Source organism: Chiloscyllium punctatum, chromosome 14 (genome assembly GCF_047496795.1).
Source record: "Chiloscyllium punctatum isolate Juve2018m chromosome 14, sChiPun1.3, whole genome shotgun sequence".
NCBI lineage: Eukaryota > Metazoa > Chordata > Chondrichthyes > Orectolobiformes > Hemiscylliidae > Chiloscyllium > Chiloscyllium punctatum.
Genome location: NC_092752.1, coordinates 83,924,198 through 83,936,241, shown reverse-complemented (window position 1 = coordinate 83,936,241; position 12,044 = coordinate 83,924,198).

The following is a 12,044-nucleotide window of genomic DNA, read 5'->3' as shown; positions in this document are numbered from 1 at the left end:
ATATGACCGATGATAAAGGTCTCAGACGGGGTCAGTTTCAGTGATTGGAACACGTCAGGCAGGTTTTTTTCGTCAGCCACAAGTTATTAATAGGGCTAATGGAGCAGCATGTTAGATTTGTGGTTAGCACTGCTACCTCATATCAGCAAGGAACTGAGCTCAATTCCAGCCTCGTCCGATACTCTGTGTGGAGTTTGAACATTCTTTTCGTGTCTGTGTGGGTTTCTTCCCAGTTCTCCAGTTTTTTTCCCACAGTTTAAAGATGTGCAGCTTAGATTTATTGGCCATGCTAAATTACCCAGAGTACCAGGGATTTGAAGTTTAAGTGGGTTCGTCATGGGAAATGCAGGGTTACATGGATAGGGTAGGATGACAGATCTGGTGTGAAACTGTTCAGTGGGTTGGTATGGACTCGATGGGTCGAATGTCCAGCTTCCACCCTGCAGGGGTTCAATGACAACAGCATCAAGTTTGGGGTGTACAAACTCCCAGTCAGTAGATACCTGGCTCACTCGCCTCAAGGCTTTGCATATTTCAATCCGATCAGCTCTCACTCCAAGCGTAACCTGTTAAAGTCCCCATAATACCAGCCCTTCATGCATGGACTAAATGAAGTGAAACACCTCTGAACTGCTTCCAATGTTACCATATTCTTTCTCAGATAAGAATGCAAAAATAAAACTAATCTCACACACCGATGAGTCGGTTTATTTTTGTTTTCTCAGAGTGTAGTGAGTCTTTGGAACGCTCTTCCCTGCAGACCATTCGAGGCAGAGATATTGAATATTTTTGAGGCAAGGTTCACGAATCACAAAGGAGTCAAGGTTATCGAGGAGTGGGAAGCAATGTGCCTTGTGGGTAAAATGTAGACAGTGGTACTGAATGACACGGCTCCAGAATATCCAGGAATTAAACAAAATGATAACATCGATAAAGTTTTAACGGGGAAACAAGATGGCAGCGACCTGAAAGGTCAGCTTTGCTGATCTCTGTACCACAATAATGCTTTACCCCACCCCACCACAGTCATTTACTTACAATTGAACACGAAAAGAGCTATAGAATCCTTTACTAATGCCATTTTGTCAAGTGGAAATGACAAAACATGGGAAAGGATCGAGTAAGTCCCAACAGGCAGAGCACCCGTCAGAAGCTTTCAGCATGTCTGTGGCCGCACCTGTAACACCGTCTGCTCGTCCAATGGACCGAGGTACTCACCAGGACTTGGTCAGCGAGTTCGCCAAGTTACGGGAAATGAATGAAACCATGTTTGAAGAAACAATCAGCAGGAGGATGGAACCACTCTCAGCAGGGCTCCAAAAACATGAACAGAAACTTGAAAGCCTTGGAAACAGAGCAGATGAGGTCGAGCGCCAAACTGCAGGGGGCAGAGACTGTGATCGATTCCTATAAGGAGCGGATCCTCACCCTTGAAAAATAGGTCCGTACATTAACTGAACAAGGTGACGACCACGAGACCATGGGCAGGATGAAAAATGTTCATATCATCGGTCTGCTGGACCTGACAAAAGGTGATCAGCCAGTGATTTTTTTTTTGCGAGAACTGGCTGCAGCGATTCCTTCACTTCGAAGCTGAAGAGTGAAGAATGTGACAGTTCATCGGTTTATGGTGCGCAGGTCATGCTCAGACCAACGCCCTCACCCTGTCCTTGTGCGATTACATTGTTGCAGGGACAAACAAAGACTTAGGGAAGCTTCCAGAACACAGGGAAGAGACCCGAAGAGGGCTCTAGGATTATGTTCTTCCAGGTCTTTTCAGCAGCAGTGATTCAGAAAAGAAAATCTTTTGATGATATCAAGAGGAGATTAAGGGAACTTGGGATTCAGTATTCCTTAATGAACTCAGCGGTGCTCCGTATGCACTGGTGGATCTTTCAATAGATCCACTCACTCTCCAGAGGATGCGAAAACTTTGTGGGCACTTTAAAGTAGGCTGGATGTGTTAATGGAAAGCGATAACCTTGATTCTCTTTTTTAAAAAAAAGTTTGTTCAACGTTTCTGATTTAAAGCAGTGTTAAATTATAGTCGGGGATGGGTAGAGTACAAACTTTTAACTACTTCATTAGTATTTCTACTCGTTTTTCTCTTGCTTAGTTTGTGTGTCAGGTTCGGTTCAAGCTGGAGGGAGTTATGAAGGTGATCGTGATGAATGGATGCCGTCCTAAGGGCAGTTCATTCCCGATGTTTGTGATTAATTGCCCTGGATGCAGTATTGATAATGGGGCAGATGACAAAGATTTGTCACGTGCAAATGCCCCCAGTGGGCGTGGTACTGGCACTTTGCATCCTTGTTTTTGTTTTTGTATGTATTTAGTTTTGGAAAGTTTTGAGATCTTGCTAATTGTAGTAGCTTTAGTTTTTATGTTTTTTTTCGGCTCTTTGATTCTTTTTTCATTGGTGCGAAGCGATTTGTCATTCGAGTTCTTCCTCTCTGGAGTTCAAATATTGTTTCAGTCTGTAATTGCTAATGTCATGCTTAAATGGTGTATCTGGAACATTAAGGGGCGCCATTCGCCAGTTAAGAGGGAAAAGGTACTTACTCGTTTAAAAAGGAGAGGGTGCATATTTTCGTATTGCGGGAGATGCACTTTGATGACAAGGAACATTTGACATTACAGCAAGGTAGGTTTGATCGGGATTATTTCTAGTCTTTTAACACTAGGAATAGGAGAGAAGCCATACTGGTGAGGAAGAATCTTTCCTTTAAATTACGAGATTGTATTAGACACCCACGGGAGGATCATAGCCCTCAAAGGTATATGGGGAAGAAATCCATATTTTGAATGTTTATTGCCCCCGGCTCACTGCCTTAAATTCCTGATAGATGCATTTTCCATATTAAGTAATCTTTCTTCGTAGCACATTATCATAGGAGGAGATTTCAATTGTCTTTTTCACCCACGGTGGACAGTATTCCCAAAGGCTCCCAGCACCATCTTTCCAATCTAAGCAAATAGTGGATTTTTGTGTGGAACTGTGGCTGGTGGATGCATGGAGGCAGATCCACCTCATAAATAGGGATTTTACTTTCTTCTATCTTTCCGCAAAAATGCCACACTAGGGTTGATCTCTTCCTCACCTTGCAGTAATCTTCGATACAGTGGTGTTCTTTACAATTGGGAATATTACCATTTCTGACCATGCAGCAGTATACTTATTGATTAAGATTAAGGGCAATACAGCAGGTTCGAGACACTGGCGAGTGGATCCCTTTTTTCTTAAAAATAGTAAGTACATTGAGTATTTCTGTAATGAATTCAGATCTTTCTTAGACATTAATTAAGATTCAACCTGTAACCCATCCATTCTATGGAAAATTACTAAGGCTTATGCCAAAGGAATAATTATTCCTTAGGATGCGGTAGAAGGTGAAGCAGGAACGCTGGCTCCAGGCACGGTTGAAGGCAAATTCGGGATTAGTGGTTCTGGAAGTGCACAGCAGTTCAGGCAGCATCCAACGAGCAGCGTTGGATGCTGACTGAACTGCTGTGCTCTTCCAGCACCACTAATCCAGAATTTGGTTTTCAGCATCTGCAGTGATTGTTTTTACCTACGGTTGAAGGCAGCCAAGAGGGCATACTGTGATAGACCCTCGGTGGCTGGGCTGCAGAGGATCACAACACTTCGGTCTGCAGTGAATTTCATGTTCACACTGACAGCCGAGAAGGAACTTACTTTTGCAAAACAAAGGCTGTTTGAGCATGGTGATAAACCGGGCAAGTATTTAGCCTATCTTGCGAGGACAAAGAGAGTCCCAAAGCCATTACCACAATTAGGGAAGGTACTGGGACCCTTTCCTGCCACCCCATAAAGGTTAAAGCAGCATTTCGGAGATTTTATTCCGAATTATATCAGACTGAGCATTATGTGGATAAATGGATTAAGATGGAATCTTTCTTCAAGAACTTGGATCTTCCAGGGTTAACCCCCAAAATAAGCATCTTGCCTTAACGCACCATTGTCAGTGCTGAAGGGTGTAAAGCAGCTTCCAGGCGGACAGGCGCCCGGTCCTGACAGATGTCCACATGTGTTTTATAAGGAATTTATAAACCTGTTCTCAGAGCCAATGATGACTATGTTCGTCACTCACACAGTCACGACTGCATCCCACCATCCTTAAGAGAGGCTCATATCTCTCTTATTCTTAAGAAAAGGACGACACCGAAAGATTGTGCTTCCTATAGGCCCATCTCACATCTAAATGTTGATTTCAAAATTCTGTCTGAGTCCCTTACATTGAGGACAGAAACTATTTATCCTTCCATTGTCAAAGTATACCAAACCGGCTCATAAAAGGCTGCAGATATTCCAACAATGTTAGGAGATTACTCAATTTGATCCAAGCGTGTCAACAGCAAATTATACAGGTATTAATGATCTCTTTAGATGCAGAGAAGGTATTTGCTTGGGTTGAGTAGCTGTATCTCTTCTATACATTAGAATAGTTTGATCTCGGCAAAGTTTTTATCAAGTGGGTGAGGGTCCTTGAAAGTGACCCTCTGTGTATGATCCGTAAAATTAATATTTCTAGAGGCAGTCGACAAGATAGTTCCCTTTCGCCAGTGCTGTTTATGTCTGTGATTGAGCCACTGGCGAAGGACATCTGCAGGGACCACAACATATCTGCCCCAGAAGTGGGATAGAAGTCACGTAAGTTTACATTGTTTACAGATGATGGTCTTAAATTTTTGTTAAATCCCACAGTTTTGGTACCTCACCTCATGCAATGCATCAGTTTGTTTGGTGCCTTTTCCGGCTATAATATTGATTTTACAAAGTCGGAGGCCATGCCTCTGGCGAACTCAGGGCAAGACCTGATGCAGTGGGAGAATCCTGATTTCCTTTTCAATGGTCCCAGGGGGTAATGGGGATGTTCCCTATTTAGGTATATCCATTAACCCTATCTTTTAACTTATATTTAACGTGGGACTTGTCCATTTGTTTGACAAAATTAAACAAGATCTTCGAAGATGGGAGACACTTCCAATATCCTGGCTGGGTCAGATAGCTCTTATTAACATGAATGCCCTCCCTTGTTTGCTATACCCCGTGTGAATGCTTTCTTTGATGTTTCCCAGACACATTTAGGAGACTAAATGGATGATGTAGCTCTGATTTGTCACCATAAGCGACCCCTTATCAAGTTAACCAAATTACAACGACCCCACAGTTTGTGGGGAGTAGATCGCCCGGATGTTAAAAGCTATCAATTAAGCTCTGCTTTACCCTATGTTAGTGAGGCCTCGGTGTCAATATGGTTAGATATTGAATCTTCTCAGGCAAAGTGCTCCCTTATTAGTCTGCTACTCATAGACAAAATTAGGACAGTTACGAAGTATTGCCATTTCCCAATAAATGTCAACAGTTTTAAAGTAGGGAGGGCAATGTGTCCGATCGAGGGCAACATAGCCAAACCTCATTTCTTACCCCAAAACGTGGTGTACCATGTTTCCGAGCGGGGATACTGGATTCCCTGTTTAAACTATGGACAACGCATGGGTGTATCTTGCTTTGATGATTTATTTGAGGGTGAAACAAGGATGTCCTATGATCAAATAAGTCGTAACAATAGACTACCGAGTAGAGATCTCTTCTGTTTTTTTTTATCAGATCAGAGATGTTATTCAGAAAAGAACCACGCTTTTAACAGACCCGTACAGATCCGATACAGAGAGGAGGGTGCTTAGTGCTAATAATGCAATCCCTGTCAGTACCCTTTATCATTTGTTGGAGAGTGGCCCCTCAGACGAGACTTTGTGCTTTTCTGAGGTCTGCAAAGAGAGTTGGGGGTTCAGATCTCTTTGGACAAAGGGGAGGATATTTGTGAAAATGCAAGAAGGATTTCAATCTGTAAGAAGACTCTTGCCATGTAGTTGAAGATTCATCATAGAGTCTATCTGGCCCCAGATAGCCTCTCAGAGTTCAAGATGGGACTATGTCTTAAATACAAAATGACTATGGACACTCTTACTCATTGCTTGTCGACCTTCCACCGGCGCTATAGGAGCGGTGTCTTCGCTGGGATGGAGAGGATCGTGGGGACCGAATTTGAGATGGATCAGATTTTCTTTTTCCTGGGCCTGCCCAGTCTACCTTACTCAGATGTGCATAGGAAAAATACTTCACTACCCTCACTCTCTGAGTTCAGAACAAAAAGTTCTGTTGTGTTGGGTGTCTGAAAACCCCCGGGGTCTATTGGTTTGTCGTAACCTCGTCATGGAGCATAGCCCTTTGGACTTTTATAAAGGTATGTTGCATCATAAAATAGAGGATTTTTATAAGACATGGCAGCCCTATTTTGAATTACCAAGGTACAGGCTGATCTGCCACTCTAAAAAGGACTTTTATATAGCTATGACGAAATTGACTAATGAATCTAATGTCCAGAGAGGAGGAATTACAAACAAATGAATGTGTATTAGTTAACGCTCTTGAAGGTTGAGAGCTATAGCTTTGTTACACTGAGTTCTACTATTCGTTTTTAAAATTTTTTTATTTTTCTTCTGTCCGTTGATTTACCTTTTCTTATGTCCATGCACATGGGTGTAATTGTGTTCAATTTGCATTGTTTTTCAGTTGGGTACTTATTGGTTCATTGAAACATTAAAAAGATTTTCTCTGAATAAAAATATTTTTGAAAAAATTAAAATGTTAACATGGATAGAATAGAGTCCCAAAGGACCACTTTCTCATTAGTGAGACCACAAATTATGGTTTAACTTAAGGGTCATCACAACTCGGGTGACAGGATGATGTTGAGCGGGTGTGCTCTTCTTGGCAACCTCTGTCTGTGTGGGGAATTAAACATGCACTTTTGGCTTTCCTCTGCTCAACAAGCCAGCCATCCAGCCAACAGATTGCGAGACTGTGTAACTGCTATAAATAGAAATAGCTAAAGTCAAAGTAAAATATAAACTTTGATAAGAAGGGGAAAAAAAAATACAATTCCGATAACGGTCAAGATAATGGCTGAGGGGAAAAAAATCTCTGCTAGAAATTGCACTTTATAACGACAGAGTTGATTGAATGCTAGCTTTGGTTGAATAAGTTGACCCTAGCGAAATAACCAGAATTACTAATTGTGATTAGATATCGATAACTATACAATATGAGTACATTTTTGATTGGTCTGTGTGAACATGGTAACCATTGTATGAAAGTAAAAAGCTGACGGAACACATTTTTTGGAAGGTTGGTCCCCATGGGAAATGCCTCACAAACACATGCTTGAAGAAACCAAGGGTAGAAAGTGCGTGAGTGTCGTCTGGTTTGTGACAGGAAACCGGGGGCTGAATGATTGAAAGTTCCGACAACGTGAAGCTCAGGAGTCAGTCAGATCACCCCCGATCTTATTAAAAGGTACAGCACATTTGAAAGACTAAATGGACTCATTATGGATTTTAATTGCATATGATTTTAAAAAAACACTCTGTTCCTTCACCGAATGTTTTACACATTTTCATTTTCATTTTCCTGAAACTGGGAATTATTTGGAATATTATCTGGAACATTCCATAATCAACATTCTCCGGAGCATTCTACAAACTGTGGAGATATTACCAAGGAAAGAAGCACGGGGGAGGGTGGGGGGGAGGAGGGGAGGGGGGGGGGGGTGTGCTGCATGCAAGAGTGAGAGTGGTGGAGCATGAGTCTTGTTCAGGTGTCGGTGCTAGAACAGACATACATTGAGTGTGAGGGACCAGACAGCATATGATGCCCCTTTTCCTCACAGAGTTGGGAATGTTATCGATGTTTGTCCTGTTTTGCTGGAGATTGCTACTGATCGCAGATACTGCACTGAGCTGGGTGGTGAGCTCAGATCATGCTCGGTGGGTCTGGTGGTTTGGCCCATTTTGGGAAGAGATGTACTAACCCATCCGCCAAGATATCTGTGACCCTGTTTACAAACCGTGGTGTAATTGACCCTTATCTGCGATGTTCTGTGTAAAACCTACATAGCAGCTCCAAACTGAGGAAAGCTCAATCGAGTGCCCATTGTCCTTTTAAAGATGTCACCAACGCCAGGGAAAATGGAATCCAGCGGCATCTGGGCGATGGTGGGTACCTCCAGCCAAAGTGGGTGGGAGAATTGAGTTAACATTGAATGAGAGTGACACCATGGGTTAGAGTGGGTAGTTCATGAGGTGAGTTCGATAAATAGCACCAGGAAACTAGCTCAGCCTCATGCAGAGAATCCCCCTGTCTCACTCAATGAAAATCACACAAAGAAAAATTATTGTTAGTTTCAGACGGATGAGTTGAAGACTCTGCTGACCCCATTCACAGTTACAGAGCTGCAGAACAAATCCTCATCCACAACTCTCCATCATCTGAACTCACACCTATATTCTGTTCACCATCATTCCTGGTAATACTGGCTTATTTTGCCTGATGCTATCGAATTGTCTATATCTCAGCATTCTGAAACCTGTGAGCACATCCTTCCATGATATTGTTGCTCAATCTCACCCTCTCTGTCTATACCCAAAACCACTTTCATTTACAGTCATGCACGGAGACAGGCCCTTCAGCCAAACCTGGTACATACCAACCAAAACGTTCGTCCACATTAACCCTAATTCCCTGCACTTGGCCCATTTCCTTCTCTGCCTTTCCAATTCATATATTGTTCGAACAAAGTGCAGCGAGGTTTTGTGACATCAAGGAAGGCCTCAGGAAAGATCTCTCTGAATCTACCATACATCTCACCTTAGCAATCAGATTATATAGAAACAATTTGACTGGAGGTTATAAACAAGAAGTACAAGTAAACACTGGTGGGAGATGTGTATGGAAGTCAATATTGCAGGGAAAAATGTGTATGTTCTAAACAGGAAACTAGATATACAGCGTTTGCAGGCAAAACCCGACGGGTCTGGTACCATTTGAAGGAAGGAAGTCGAAAGTTTGGCCCGCAAATAGCACAGCAGATTAGGGCACATCCAAGGAGCAGGAAAGTCTATGTTTCGGTCATAAGCCCTTCATCAGGAATTCACTTCAGCATTCACTTTTTCCTAATCCTCCGTAGGAAGAGAGTGAATCAACATTTTTAATTTGGGAATTCTTCATCAGAACAGCTTTTGTTTTTGATCTCCAGCATATGCAGCTCTTTGTATTATTTTAGATCAGCAATTATCTTGCATGCTGCAGTATTAATGGACAACTTGGTCTGAGAAGAGGGGAAGGGGTGAGGGCAAAGAGGAGGCAATGTGTCAGTCACAGCTGATGGCCCTGTGGAGGTAAAGAAAGGCTTGTTGGAAGCACCACACTGCAATTCAGCATCATTTGAACAGATGTGACAGATCCAGAGAAAGTGGGAGGATGCAGTTTCTCGCGCAGCTGGTCATTGAGTGTCACAGTGGCGAGCAATACTGCCTTACAGCATCAATTACCTGGGTTCGATTCCACACTTTGGTGACATTCTGTGCGGTGGTTGCACGCTCTCCTTGTGTGTGCATGAGGTTTCTCTGGGTGTTTGGTTTTCCTCTCACAGCTAAAAATGTCCAGGTTAGGTTCAGTGACCTCACTAATTTTTTCTGCAGTATGCAGGGATGTGCAGGTTCATTGGATTGTCCATGGGAAATGTAGAGTTACCGGGGTAACGTTTGGGTTTGTTGGTCAGGATGTTATCTGCAGTGTCAGTGTGGACTCGGTGGGCCAAATGGCCTGGTTCCACACTGCACGGCTTCTATAATTTCTATGTAGCTGTCTGTGTTTGAAAACACTTCACAGGATCCTACCTATAAGTGCTAACACAATTTGCCTCAACAAAATGTTACACCTTCCGTTTGTCTAAAATGAACTCCATCAGCCACTCCTCGGCCCTTTAGCCTATCTGATCAGCGTCCCGTTTTACTCTGAGTTAACTATCTTCACTGTCCACTACCTCACCAATTTTGGTGTTATCTGCAAACTCACTGACCATTTCTATTGTATTCTCATCCAAATCATTTATATAAAATGACAAAATCCATTCGATCCTTGTGGTACACTGCTGGTCACAGGCCTCCAGTTCAAAAAAAACAACAGTTCACAAACATTTGCTTCATCTATTACCTTTGAGCTAATTACCTCCAACTCTCCCTTTATTCCATGTGATCTCACCATGCTAATCAGTTCACCATGCGGAACCTTTTTGAATGCTTTACTAAAGTCTATACTCTATTCCACAGTTTTATTTCTGTGCCTTCGTCAATTTTATTCGTCACTTCTTCAAAATGCTAAATCAAGTTAGTGGTACACGAATTCCCACACACAAAGTCATGTTGACTATCGCTAATCGGAATTTGCATTTCTAAACACAAGTAAATGCTGTCCCTCAGAATCCCATCCAACAACTTACCCACCAATAACATCAGTCCCACTTGTCTACAGTTTCCTGCCTTTTCCTTACCAACTGTTCTTAAACAATGGCACCACCTTACCTGTGACTGTCCATGATACAGATATCTCAGCCAGAGACCGAACAATTACTTCCCTAGCTTCCCAACAGATCCGGGGTACACCTGATTAGTTGATGGATCATAGAACATTGCAGCACAGTACGGGCCCTTGAGCTGCTGATGTTGTGCCAGCAGTTTATCCTACTCTAAGGTCAGACTAACCTTCATGCCCTTCATTGTACTAAAATCCATGTGCCTAACAAAGAGTCACTTAAAAGGTCAGAGGGGGTTATCCACCTTAATGCATTTTAAAATATCCAGCTCCTCATCTTCTGGAATATGGACACATTTCAACATATCACTATTCATTTCCCCAAGTTCTCTAACTTCCATATCCTACTCCACAGTAAATACTGATGCAAAATATTTGTTATCTCACCGATCTCGTGTAGTTCCACACATAGGTCACTTTGCTGATCTTTAAGGGGCCCTGTTCTCTCTCTCTAGTTACTCTTTTGACCTTAATGTATTTGTAGAATCACTTTGGAATGTCCCTTACCCTATTTTTGGAAGATATCTTATGTCCCCATTTTGCCCTCCTGATTTCCCTCTTGGGTATTAGCCTACATACCTGGTACTCCACAATGGATGCACTCGATCCCTACTGTCTCTACCTATCATATACTTCCGCCTTTTCTTGAAAAGAACCTCAATTCTGCTCGCCATTCAGCATTCCCTATACCTACCAGCCTTACCCTGCTCATAGACAGGAACATGCTGTCGCTAGTCTCTGTAAATCATTTGTGAAGGTCTCCCACTTTCCTGCCAATAGATTCTCCAAAGAAGCTTTTCAAAGTGCCAACATAAAACGTTCAAATTTGGCCTGAGTCAACTTTAAACTATATATTAGGAGTATTCTTCTCCATAAGTATTTTGCAACTGATAGTTACTGCATAACAGACGCAAGAAACAGAATGACCTCCTCCTGTCCCTCTGTAACAGACTTGAGAGGCTCAATGGCCTCCCCTGTCCCTTTGTAACAGGGGCATGGGGACGGAATTACTTCCTCCTGTTCCTGCGCAGCAGCCTCAATGCTCTGAATGATGTCCAAAAGTTATAGAAGAATTTGACAACAGTGCACATAAAACCAGAAGCAGTATTACACAAAGTAAATGGACAATTAATATATACACTGGTTTATTGGCTCTGGAAATTGCCCCACCAGTCACCTTATTCAGCGGGTCTGTTACTTTTTCACTGTCGCCCTTTATAAACAGTATGTAATATACACTGTCCTGCCGTTTTCTGGCACTACTCCCACATACAAAAGAAACAATAAGAATATTGAAAGATTTATGGTCCATCCCTAAGCAATGCCCATCCATTCCACCCACACCGAGTAAATGTTCTCTTTTATTGAGATAGGAAAAGTGATGTCAGGAAGGGATTAACTGGACCTGCTTGTTCAGTGACTGTTATTAATGTTAGTGTCCATGGGTTGGAATTACCCCAGTGGACGGTTTCCATCTCTTAACGATAAGTGGGCTCCATTCAATGTGTAATCCCACAGTATGGTGGGAGCATCACCAACAATGTTAACAGGAATCAGCAGCTCCAGAGAGACGGGGGAGGATTGTTGG